General features: G+C 47.1%; 5 non-coding genes across 5 annotated transcripts; all 5 read right to left on the reverse strand.

Annotated features, from left to right (window-relative positions):
- Positions 1-383: 383 nt before the first annotated feature.
- LOC136590951 (U2 spliceosomal RNA) lies at positions 384-574 on the reverse strand. The gene has a single exon (XR_010787817.1). It is a non-coding gene; the product is annotated as a U2 spliceosomal RNA (small nuclear RNA).
- A 2,646-nt stretch (positions 575-3,220) lies between these two features.
- Positions 3,221-3,411, reverse strand: LOC136590952 (U2 spliceosomal RNA). Its single transcript, XR_010787818.1, has one exon. It is a non-coding gene; the product is annotated as a U2 spliceosomal RNA (small nuclear RNA).
- A 2,645-nt stretch (positions 3,412-6,056) lies between these two features.
- LOC136590953 (U2 spliceosomal RNA) lies at positions 6,057-6,247 on the reverse strand. Its single transcript, XR_010787819.1, has one exon. It is a non-coding gene; the product is annotated as a U2 spliceosomal RNA (small nuclear RNA).
- Positions 6,248-8,889: 2,642 nt separating this feature from the next.
- LOC136590955 (U2 spliceosomal RNA) lies at positions 8,890-9,080 on the reverse strand. Its single transcript, XR_010787820.1, has one exon. It is a non-coding gene; the product is annotated as a U2 spliceosomal RNA (small nuclear RNA).
- A 2,653-nt stretch (positions 9,081-11,733) lies between these two features.
- On the reverse strand, positions 11,734-11,924 carry LOC136590956 (U2 spliceosomal RNA). Its single transcript, XR_010787821.1, has one exon. It is a non-coding gene; the product is annotated as a U2 spliceosomal RNA (small nuclear RNA).
- Between the last annotated feature and the right edge of the window lie 1,376 nt (positions 11,925-13,300).

Here is a 13,300-nt window from a genome sequence, read left to right on the forward strand (position 1 = left end):
GGAAGAGAGACTTTATGGGCCCCCTGGGGCTCCGGGCCCCCTGCACATACACCCATGACCCGAATACGTGAAGCATACAGACGCAGGCTGCCAGGATACGCTGTGCCTGCCCGATGTTTCCAACTTGGCTATTAGCGCAGCGGTAGGTACGAACTATAGAGTGCGGCTGCCATATGAACTGGTGTGTGTGTTGTTTTGCTTCCAGTTGTACCTGTGCTGTGCACACTCTGGCAGACGCAGCTGCTCAGTGGATACAATGTTGCGAGCAGACGGGCTGAGTGTCAATCAAAGTGCTTGGGTGGTGGTAGCAGCAGCCGCCACAGCTGCGCTGCACCTCTTGCTCGTCAGTTTTGTTTTTCTGCTTTTGGAAACTGCTGTAGGAAAGGGGGTGCACCGGTCCTGGAGGTACTGCAATACCAGGTCAATGCGTGGAGTGGACAGAGCAAGCTCTTTTTCCAGCTCCCTGTTCTAAAAATCCATTTAATATATGGTCCCCAGATAGGGGACGTATCAGATATTAAACTGATAAGAACAGATACTACACTTGATCTTAGCCAAAAGGCCGAGAAGCGATAACCCGAAATGGGTTTCACCTGTAGCCCGGTCCGCCCAACTCCACTTCCAAGGCTTGAGGCAACACGCTCAGCCAGCACTCTGGGCGCACCCACAATGCACCCAGGCAGCTGGGAGAGCTATGAAAACTTTCCATAGCCCCGCCCCACGCCTTCTCAACCGCGCCCAGCCTCACACCCTCAGTCCTTCCTCTTGCACCGTGCTCACGCATCCTAGGCTTGCAGAGCCTGCTGCTGCAGGACTCGTCAGCTCCCTACAAACGAGGGTTAAGCCGGCGATGACACTAGAAGCAAGCACTAGTTTGTCTCTGAAGGTGCGTCGGCCGGTCGGTTGGAGGGATCTCTTCGGCCAGCCGCATTTCGAGTAGGGACGGATGGAAACTTTTTACCTAAAATAAGGGAAATTGGCTTCGGCCCCATAGGGCTTTATTGCCTTCCCCTGGGCCAGCATTAGTAGACCCTAGTAAGGAGAATATTAGAGCGGCATGGTCATCCGAAGAACTTAAAAACATACAGCAGGCCTTTTTTGCCCGCCCGCCATACATACATACATACCTACAGATTTTATATTTTTTTTACATATATACATTATATATATATATATATACATACATACATACATACATACATACATACATACATACACACACACACACACACACATACACACATATACACACACACATACAATCTTAAATCTATCTTTAATCTATATCTACAAAATCTGTAAATTAGAAATAATCCATATCTATATTCTACATAATTAATAATAGATAGATAGATAGATAGATAGATAGATAGATAGATAGATAGACTCACATACATGCATACATACATACATACTGTATGCAATTGAGCCAGGTGTTTGGAAGGCTGACGATGTCACTCCTTTGTGATGTCATCAATTTAGAAGCATTAATACCGGGCTTGGCAGCCATTTCAGTCAGTCTCTGCTGCAGCTGGGAGACGGGAGATGGTCTTTATTTCCACCAAGAAGCTGCAGAACTACCGGTAACTGCATCATTTTTATTTTATTCAATATAGGTTTTATTGGTTTCATGGAGGGGGGGAAACTTTTGCCTTATCTCAAAGCAATGTAAAAATAACTTTGACAATGAAACTTAATAAATCAATTTCGAGTTGAACTATATCATGTTTGTCTGTGATATTTTATAAGGTCTACAAACAGGGGAATGAGGGGAGGGTAAGGGGGGGGGGGAGTGGTAAGGGAGGGTAGGTATCTATGACACGGGAGAAAGAGAAAATAAAACAAAAAGGGGGGGGGGGGGGCGGGCTCCGGAATTGTTGTTTCTCTTTACAATTGTGGTTTAAACGTGTTACTCACATGTCCCTGTCTGTAACCACTTGGTAAATAGGGGTGAGCTCCGGGCATCTATCCATATCGCCCAGGTGTGATACAATTTATCATAGCCTGACGGCTCATCTAGAAGCCTCGTTCTCTCCATACGCTCTATTTCGTGGATCATTGTTATTTTTAGTGGAGTGCATTTTTTATGCAGCACACAAGGGGGAGACAGCGGCCTACCAAAATCTAGTTGGCTGCTGCTGTGGCTTTCTTTTTTTTAAAAAAAGGTAGGTTCCGTTCTTCCATGGTGAGGAATAGGCAGGGAGGTTCCGTTTTTGCCAGCTGGGGAATGCTTATAGGCAAGGCCTTATCCCTGGTGGTGCATGTAACGTTAGACCACGTTTCAGCATTCAGTCAGTCAGTGGCTGACAAACGAGCTCCATGCAAGTTTACATTAAACAGACACATTTCTTTCTTTACTGTATTGACTGCGGTCTGTAATCGAGCGGTTGAACTGTTTCTGTGTCCATGCATTGAATAAAGCAATACATCCTTGTAAAGTAGACGTCCGTTCGTTGGAGTTCTTTGCTCCCCGAGTGTTGCTCCATCTCTAAACGTTGGCCTGGATCTTCATGGACGAATACTGCCCATCCCACGTGGAGCGTGTATCTCAGCCCGCGTGGAGTGCTGCAGTCCAATGAGGTATTCCGTGCTACATAGCAAGCCTTGGGCCTGTGTGATTGGGGGTCCGCTGCTGTCTGTCCACTCTGAAGCGCGCATCCGGGGCCGGCCGCTTTTCGACTACCAGCGACTGCAGGTCACACACACAGGCTGGTTGGAATGGCCTAGCATTATCCTGATCTGGAGGTGTAACTTGAAGCTGCGGGGCCCGAGTACAAAGTCTGGAACTGGGCCCCCAAACTATAAAGCTTCATTGATAGCATTGGTTTACAATGTGGGGAAGAGAGACTTTATGGGCCCCCTGGGGCTCCGGGCCCCCTGCACATACACCCATGACCCGAATACGTGAAGCATACAGACGCAGGCTGCCAGGATACGCTGTGCCTGCCCGATGTTTCCAACTTGGCTATTAGCGCAGCGGTAGGTACGAACTATAGAGTGCGGCTGCCATATGAACTGGTGTGTGTGTTGTTTTGCTTCCAGTTGTACCTGTGCTGTGCACACTCTGGCAGACGCAGCTGCTCAGTGGATACAATGTTGCGAGCAGACGGGCTGAGTGTCAATCAAAGTGCTTGGGTGGTGGTAGCAGCAGCCGCCACAGCTGCGCTGCACCTCTTGCTCGTCAGTTTTGTTTTTCTGCTTTTGGAAACTGCTGTAGGAAAGGGGGTGCACCGGTCCTGGAGGTACTGCAATACCAGGTCAATGCGTGGAGTGGACAGAGCAAGCTCTTTTTCCAGCTCCCTGTTCTAAAAATCCATTTAATATATGGTCCCCAGATAGGGGACGTATCAGATATTAAACTGATAAGAACAGATACTACACTTGATCTTAGCCAAAAGGCCGAGAAGCGATAACCCGAAATGGGTTTCACCTGTAGCCCGGTCCGCCCAACTCCACTTCCAAGGCTTGAGGCAACACGCTCAGCCAGCACTCTGGGCGCACCCACAATGCACCCAGGCAGCTGGGAGAGCTATGAAAACTTTCCATAGCCCCGCCCCACGCCTTCTCAACCGCGCCCAGCCTCACACCCTCAGTCCTTCCTCTTGCACCGTGCTCACGCATCCTAGGCTTGCAGAGCCTGCTGCTGCAGGACTCGTCAGCTCCCTACAAACGAGGGTTAAGCCGGCGATGACACTAGAAGCAAGCACTAGTTTGTCTCTGAAGGTGCGTCGGCCGGTCGGTTGGAGGGATCTCTTCGGCCAGCCGCATTTCGAGTAGGGACGGATGGAAACTTTTTACCTAAAATAAGGGAAATTGGCTTCGGCCCCATAGGGCTTTATTGCCTTCCCCTGGGCCAGCATTAGTAGACCCTAGTAAGGAGAATATTAGAGCGGCATGGTCATCCGAAGAACTTAAAAACATACAGCAGGCCTTTTTTGCCCGCCCGCCATACATACATACATACCTACAGATTTTATATTTTTTTTACATATATACATTATATATATATATATATACATACATACATACATACATACATACATACATACATACACACACACACACACACACATACACACATATACACACACACATACAATCTTAAATCTATCTTTAATCTATATCTACAAAATCTGTAAATTAGAAATAATCCATATCTATATTCTACATAATTAATAAAGATAGATAGATAGATAGATAGATAGATAGATAGATAGATAGACTCACATACATGCATACATACATACATACTGTATGCAATTGAGCCAGGTGTTTGGAAGGCTGACGATGTCACTCCTTTGTGATGTCATCAATTTAGAAGCATTAATACCGGGCTTGGCAGCCATTTCAGTCAGTCTCTGCTGCAGCTGGGAGACGGGAGATGGTCTTTATTTCCACCAAGAAGCTGCAGAACTACCGGTAACTGCATCATTTTTATTTTATTCAATATAGGTTTTATTGGTTTCATGGAGGGGGGGAAACTTTTGCCTTATCTCAAAGCAATGTAAAAATAACTTTGACAATGAAACTTAATAAATCAATTTCGAGTTGAACTATATCATGTTTGTCTGTGATATTTTATAAGGTCTACAAACAGGGGAATGAGGGGAGGGTAAGGGGGGGGGGGAGTGGTAAGGGAGGGTAGGTATCTATGACACGGGAGAAAGAGAAAATAAAACAAAAAGGGGGGGGGGGGGGCGGGCTCCGGAATTGTTGTTTCTCTTTACAATTGTGGTTTAAACGTGTTACTCACATGTCCCTGTCTGTAACCACTTGGTAAATAGGGGTGAGCTCCGGGCATCTATCCATATCGCCCAGGTGTGATACAATTTATCATAGCCTGACGGCTCATCTAGAAGCCTCGTTCTCTCCATACGCTCTATTTCGTGGATCATTGTTATTTTTAGTGGAGTGCATTTTTTATGCAGCACACAAGGGGGAGACAGCGGCCTACCAAAATCTAGTTGGCTGCTGCTGTGGCTTTCTTTTTTTTAAAAAAAGGTAGGTTCCGTTCTTCCATGGTGAGGAATAGGCAGGGAGGTTCCGTTTTTGCCAGCTGGGGAATGCTTATAGGCAAGGCCTTATCCCTGGTGGTGCATGTAACGTTAGACCACGTTTCAGCATTCAGTCAGTCAGTGGCTGACAAACGAGCTCCATGCAAGTTTACATTAAACAGACACATTTCTTTCTTTACTGTATTGACTGCGGTCTGTAATCGAGCGGTTGAACTGTTTCTGTGTCCATGCATTGAATAAAGCAATACATCCTTGTAAAGTAGACGTCCGTTCGTTGGAGTTCTTTGCTCCCCGAGTGTTGCTCCATCTCTAAACGTTGGCCTGGATCTTCATGGACGAATACTGCCCATCCCACGTGGAGCGTGTATCTCAGCCCGCGTGGAGTGCTGCAGTCCAATGAGGTATTCCGTGCTACATAGCAAGCCTTGGGCCTGTGTGATTGGGGGTCCGCTGCTGTCTGTCCACTCTGAAGCGCGCATCCGGGGCCGGCCGCTTTTCGACTACCAGCGACTGCAGGTCACACACACAGGCTGGTTGGAATGGCCTAGCATTATCCTGATCTGGAGGTGTAACTTGAAGCTGCGGGGCCCGAGTACAAAGTCTGGAACTGGGCCCCCAAACTATAAAGCTTCATTGATAGCATTGGTTTACAATGTGGGGAAGAGAGACTTTATGGGCCCCCTGGGGCTCCGGGCCCCCTGCACATACACCCATGACCCGAATACGTGAAGCATACAGACGCAGGCTGCCAGGATACGCTGTGCCTGCCCGATGTTTCCAACTTGGCTATTAGCGCAGCGGTAGGTACGAACTATAGAGTGCGGCTGCCATATGAACTGGTGTGTGTGTTGTTTTGCTTCCAGTTGTACCTGTGCTGTGCACACTCTGGCAGACGCAGCTGCTCAGTGGATACAATGTTGCGAGCAGACGGGCTGAGTGTCAATCAAAGTGCTTGGGTGGTGGTAGCAGCAGCCGCCACAGCTGCGCTGCACCTCTTGCTCGTCAGTTTTGTTTTTCTGCTTTTGGAAACTGCTGTAGGAAAGGGGGTGCACCGGTCCTGGAGGTACTGCAATACCAGGTCAATGCGTGGAGTGGACAGAGCAAGCTCTTTTTCCAGCTCCCTGTTCTAAAAATCCATTTAATATATGGTCCCCAGATAGGGGACGTATCAGATATTAAACTGATAAGAACAGATACTACACTTGATCTTAGCCAAAAGGCCGAGAAGCGATAACCCGAAATGGGTTTCACCTGTAGCCCGGTCCGCCCAACTCCACTTCCAAGGCTTGAGGCAACACGCTCAGCCAGCACTCTGGGCGCACCCACAATGCACCCAGGCAGCTGGGAGAGCTATGAAAACTTTCCATAGCCCCGCCCCACGCCTTCTCAACCGCGCCCAGCCTCACACCCTCAGTCCTTCCTCTTGCACCGTGCTCACGCATCCTAGGCTTGCAGAGCCTGCTGCTGCAGGACTCGTCAGCTCCCTACAAACGAGGGTTAAGCCGGCGATGACACTAGAAGCAAGCACTAGTTTGTCTCTGAAGGTGCGTCGGCCGGTCGGTTGGAGGGATCTCTTCGGCCAGCCGCATTTCGAGTAGGGACGGATGGAAACTTTTTACCTAAAATAAGGGAAATTGGCTTCGGCCCCATAGGGCTTTATTGCCTTCCCCTGGGCCAGCATTAGTAGACCCTAGTAAGGAGAATATTAGAGCGGCATGGTCATCCGAAGAACTTAAAAACATACAGCAGGCCTTTTTTGCCCGCCCGCCATACATACATACATACCTACAGATTTTATATTTTTTTTACATATATACATTATATATATATATATATACATACATACATACATACATACATACATACATACACACACACACACACACACATACACACATATACACACACACATACAATCTTAAATCTATCTTTAATCTATATCTACAAAATCTGTAAATTAGAAATAATCCATATCTATATTCTACATAATTAATAATAGATAGATAGATAGATAGATAGATAGATAGATAGATAGATAGACTCACATACATGCATACATACATACATACTGTATGCAATTGAGCCAGGTGTTTGGAAGGCTGACGATGTCACTCCTTTGTGATGTCATCAATTTAGAAGCATTAATACCGGGCTTGGCAGCCATTTCAGTCAGTCTCTGCTGCAGCTGGGAGACGGGAGATGGTCTTTATTTCCACCAAGAAGCTGCAGAACTACCGGTAACTGCATCATTTTTATTTTATTCAATATAGGTTTTATTGGTTTCATGGAGGGGGGGAAACTTTTGCCTTATCTCAAAGCAATGTAAAAATAACTTTGACAATGAAACTTAATAAATCAATTTCGAGTTGAACTATATCATGTTTGTCTGTGATATTTTATAAGGTCTACAAACAGGGGAATGAGGGGAGGGTAAGGGGGGGGGGGAGTGGTAAGGGAGGGTAGGTATCTATGACACGGGAGAAAGAGAAAATAAAACAAAAAGGGGGGGGGGGGGGCGGGCTCCGGAATTGTTGTTTCTCTTTACAATTGTGGTTTAAACGTGTTACTCACATGTCCCTGTCTGTAACCACTTGGTAAATAGGGGTGAGCTCCGGGCATCTATCCATATCGCCCAGGTGTGATACAATTTATCATAGCCTGACGGCTCATCTAGAAGCCTCGTTCTCTCCATACGCTCTATTTCGTGGATCATTGTTATTTTTAGTGGAGTGCATTTTTTATGCAGCACACAAGGGGGAGACAGCGGCCTACCAAAATCTAGTTGGCTGCTGCTGTGGCTTTCTTTTTTTTAAAAAAAGGTAGGTTCCGTTCTTCCATGGTGAGGAATAGGCAGGGAGGTTCCGTTTTTGCCAGCTGGGGAATGCTTATAGGCAAGGCCTTATCCCTGGTGGTGCATGTAACGTTAGACCACGTTTCAGCATTCAGTCAGTCAGTGGCTGACAAACGAGCTCCATGCAAGTTTACATTAAACAGACACATTTCTTTCTTTACTGTATTGACTGCGGTCTGTAATCGAGCGGTTGAACTGTTTCTGTGTCCATGCATTGAATAAAGCAATACATCCTTGTAAAGTAGACGTCCGTTCGTTGGAGTTCTTTGCTCCCCGAGTGTTGCTCCATCTCTAAACGTTGGCCTGGATCTTCATGGACGAATACTGCCCATCCCACGTGGAGCGTGTATCTCAGCCCGCGTGGAGTGCTGCAGTCCAATGAGGTATTCCGTGCTACATAGCAAGCCTTGGGCCTGTGTGATTGGGGGTCCGCTGCTGTCTGTCCACTCTGAAGCGCGCATCCGGGGCCGGCCGCTTTTCGACTACCAGCGACTGCAGGTCACACACACAGGCTGGTTGGAATGGCCTAGCATTATCCTGATCTGGAGGTGTAACTTGAAGCTGCGGGGCCCGAGTACAAAGTCTGGAACTGGGCCCCCAAACTATAAAGCTTCATTGATAGCATTGGTTTACAATGTGGGGAAGAGAGACTTTATGGGCCCCCTGGGGCTCCGGGCCCCCTGCACATACACCCATGACCCGAATACGTGAAGCATACAGACGCAGGCTGCCAGGATACGCTGTGCCTGCCCGATGTTTCCAACTTGGCTATTAGCGCAGCGGTAGGTACGAACTATAGAGTGCGGCTGCCATATGAACTGGTGTGTGTGTTGTTTTGCTTCCAGTTGTACCTGTGCTGTGCACACTCTGGCAGACGCAGCTGCTCAGTGGATACAATGTTGCGAGCAGACGGGCTGAGTGTCAATCAAAGTGCTTGGGTGGTGGTAGCAGCAGCCGCCACAGCTGCGCTGCACCTCTTGCTCGTCAGTTTTGTTTTTCTGCTTTTGGAAACTGCTGTAGGAAAGGGGGTGCACCGGTCCTGGAGGTACTGCAATACCAGGTCAATGCGTGGAGTGGACAGAGCAAGCTCTTTTTCCAGCTCCCTGTTCTAAAAATCCATTTAATATATGGTCCCCAGATAGGGGACGTATCAGATATTAAACTGATAAGAACAGATACTACACTTGATCTTAGCCAAAAGGCCGAGAAGCGATAACCCGAAATGGGTTTCACCTGTAGCCCGGTCCGCCCAACTCCACTTCCAAGGCTTGAGGCAACACGCTCAGCCAGCACTCTGGGCGCACCCACAATGCACCCAGGCAGCTGGGAGAGCTATGAAAACTTTCCATAGCCCCGCCCCACGCCTTCTCAACCGCGCCCAGCCTCACACCCTCAGTCCTTCCTCTTGCACCGTGCTCACGCATCCTAGGCTTGCAGAGCCTGCTGCTGCAGGACTCGTCAGCTCCCTACAAACGAGGGTTAAGCCGGCGATGACACTAGAAGCAAGCACTAGTTTGTCTCTGAAGGTGCGTCGGCCGGTCGGTTGGAGGGATCTCTTCGGCCAGCCGCATTTCGAGTAGGGACGGATGGAAACTTTTTACCTAAAATAAGGGAAATTGGCTTCGGCCCCATAGGGCTTTATTGCCTTCCCCTGGGCCAGCATTAGTAGACCCTAGTAAGGAGAATATTAGAGCGGCATGGTCATCCGAAGAACTTAAAAACATACAGCAGGCCTTTTTTGCCCGCCCGCCATACATACATACATACCTACAGATTTTATATTTTTTTTACATATATACATTATATATATATATATATATACATACATACATACATACATACATACATACATACATACACACACACACACACACACATACACACATATACACACACACATACAATCTTAAATCTATCTTTAATCTATATCTACAAAATCTGTAAATTAGAAATAATCCATATCTATATTCTACATAATTAATAAAGATAGATAGATAGATAGATAGATAGATAGATAGATAGATAGATAGACTCACATACATGCATACATACATACATACTGTATGCAATTGAGCCAGGTGTTTGGAAGGCTGACGATGTCACTCCTTTGTGATGTCATCAATTTAGAAGCATTAATACCGGGCTTGGCAGCCATTTCAGTCAGTCTCTGCTGCAGCTGGGAGACGGGAGATGGTCTTTATTTCCACCAAGAAGCTGCAGAACTACCGGTAACTGCATCATTTTTATTTTATTCAATATAGGTTTTATTGGTTTCATGGAGGGGGGGAAACTTTTGCCTTATCTCAAAGCAATGTAAAATTAACTTTGACAATGAAACTTAATAAATCAATTTCGAGTTGAACTATATCATGTTTGTCTGTGATATTTTATAAGGTCTACAAACAGGGGAATGAGGGGAGGGTAAGGGGGGGGGGGGAGTGGTAAGGGAGGGTAGGTATCTATGACACGGGAGAAAGAGAAAATAAAACAAAAAGGGGGGGGGGGGGGGCGGGCTCCGGAATTGTTGTTTCTCTTTACAATTGTGGTTTAAACGTGTTACTCACATGTCCCTGTCTGTAACCACTTGGTAAATAGGGGTGAGCTCCGGGCATCTATCCATATCGCCCAGGTGTGATACAATTTATCATAGCCTGACGGCTCATCTAGAAGCCTCGTTCTCTCCATACGCTCTATTTCGTGGATCATTGTTATTTTTAGTGGAGTGCATTTTTTATGCAGCACACAAGGGGGAGACAGCGGCCTACCAAAATCTAGTTGGCTGCTGCTGTGGCTTTCTTTTTTTTAAAAAAAGGTAGGTTCCGTTCTTCCATGGTGAGGAATAGGCAGGGAGGTTCCGTTTTTGCCAGCTGGGGAATGCTTATAGGCAAGGCCTTATCCCTGGTGGTGCATGTAACGTTAGACCACGTTTCAGCATTCAGTCAGTCAGTGGCTGACAAACGAGCTCCATGCAAGTTTACATTAAACAGACACATTTCTTTCTTTACTGTATTGACTGCGGTCTGTAATCGAGCGGTTGAACTGTTTCTGTGTCCATGCATTGAATAAAGCAATACATCCTTGTAAAGTAGACGTCCGTTCGTTGGAGTTCTTTGCTCCCCGAGTGTTGCTCCATCTCTAAACGTTGGCCTGGATCTTCATGGACGAATACTGCCCATCCCACGTGGAGCGTGTATCTCAGCCCGCGTGGAGTGCTGCAGTCCAATGAGGTATTCCGTGCTACATAGCAAGCCTTGGGCCTGTGTGATTGGGGGTCCGCTGCTGTCTGTCCACTCTGAAGCGCGCATCCGGGGCCGGCCGCTTTTCGACTACCAGCGACTGCAGGTCACACACACAGGCTGGTTGGAATGGCCTAGCATTATCCTGATCTGGAGGTGTAACTTGAAGCTGCGGGGCCCGAGTACAAAGTCTGGAACTGGGCCCCCAAACTATAAAGCTTCATTGATAGCATTGGTTTACAATGTGGGGAAGAGAGACTTTATGGGCCCCCTGGGGCTCCGGGCCCCCTGCACATACACCCATGACCCGAATACGTGAAGCATACAGACGCAGGCTGCCAGGATACGCTGTGCCTGCCCGATGTTTCCAACTTGGCTATTAGCGCAGCGGTAGGTACGAACTATAGAGTGCGGCTGCCATATGAACTGGTGTGTGTGTTGTTTTGCTTCCAGTTGTACCTGTGCTGTGCACACTCTGGCAGACGCAGCTGCTCAGTGGATACAATGTTGCGAGCAGACGGGCTGAGTGTCAATCAAAGTGCTTGGGTGGTGGTAGCAGCAGCCGCCACAGCTGCGCTGCACCTCTTGCTCGTCAGTTTTGTTTTTCTGCTTTTGGAAACTGCTGTAGGAAAGGGGGTGCACCGGTCCTGGAGGTACTGCAATACCAGGTCAATGCGTGGAGTGGACAGAGCAAGCTCTTTTTCCAGCTCCCTGTTCTAAAAATCCATTTAATATATGGTCCCCAGATAGGGGACGTATCAGATATTAAACTGATAAGAACAGATACTACACTTGATCTTAGCCAAAAGGCCGAGAAGCGATAACCCGAAATGGGTTTCACCTGTAGCCCGGTCCGCCCAACTCCACTTCCAAGGCTTGAGGCAACACGCTCAGCCAGCACTCTGGGCGCACCCACAATGCACCCAGGCAGCTGGGAGAGCTATGAAAACTTTCCATAGCCCCGCCCCACGCCTTCTCAACCGCGCCCAGCCTCACACCCTCAGTCCTTCCTCTTGCACCGTGCTCACGCATCCTAGGCTTGCAGAGCCTGCTGCTGCAGGACTCGTCAGCTCCCTACAAACGAGGGTTAAGCCGGCGATGACACTAGAAGCAAGCACTAGTTTGTCTCTGAAGGTGCGTCGGCCGGTCGGTTGGAGGGATCTCTTCGGCCAGCCGCATTTCGAGTAGGGACGGATGGAAACTTTTTACCTAAAATAAGGGAAATTGGCTTCGGCCCCATAGGGCTTTATTGCCTTCCCCTGGGCCAGCATTAGTAGACCCTAGTAAGGAGAATATTAGAGCGGCATGGTCATCCGAAGAACTTAAAAACATACAGCAGGCCTTTTTTGCCCGCCCGCCATACATACATACATACCTACAGATTTTATATTTTTTTTACATATATACATTATATATATATATATATACATACATACATACATACATACATACATACATACATACATACACACACACACACACACACATACACACATATACACACACACATACAATCTTAAATCTATCTTTAATCTATATCTACAAAATCTGTAAATTAGAAATAATCCATATCTATATTCTACATAATTAATAAAGATAGATAGATAGATAGATAGATAGATAGATAGATAGATAGACTCACATACATGCATACATACATACATACTGTATGCAATTGAGCCAGGTGTTTGGAAGGCTGACGATGTCACTCCTTTGTGATGTCATCAATTTAGAAGCATTAATACCGGGCTTGGCAGCCATTTCAGTCAGTCTCTGCTGCAGCTGGGAGACGGGAGATGGTCTTTATTTCCACCAAGAAGCTGCAGAACTACCGGTAACTGCATCATTTTTATTTTATTCAATATAGGTTTTATTGGTTTCATGGAGGGGGGGAAACTTTTGCCTTATCTCAAAGCAATGTAAAAATAACTTTGACAATGAAACTTAATAAATCAATTTCGAGTTGAACTATATCATGTTTGTCTGTGATATTTTATAAGGTCTACAAACAGGGGAATGAGGGGAGGGTAAGGGGGGGGGGGAGTGGTAAGGGAGGGTAGGTATCTATGACACGGGAGAAAGAGAAAATAAAACAAAAAGGGGGGGGGGGGGGGCGGGCTCCGGAATTGTTGTTTCTCTTTACAATTGTGGTTTAAACGTGTTACTCACATGTCCCTGTCTGTAACCACTTGGTAAAT

This window comes from Eleutherodactylus coqui, unplaced genomic scaffold (assembly GCF_035609145.1).
Source record: "Eleutherodactylus coqui strain aEleCoq1 unplaced genomic scaffold, aEleCoq1.hap1 HAP1_SCAFFOLD_299, whole genome shotgun sequence".
NCBI classification, from domain to species: domain Eukaryota; kingdom Metazoa; phylum Chordata; class Amphibia; order Anura; family Eleutherodactylidae; genus Eleutherodactylus; species Eleutherodactylus coqui.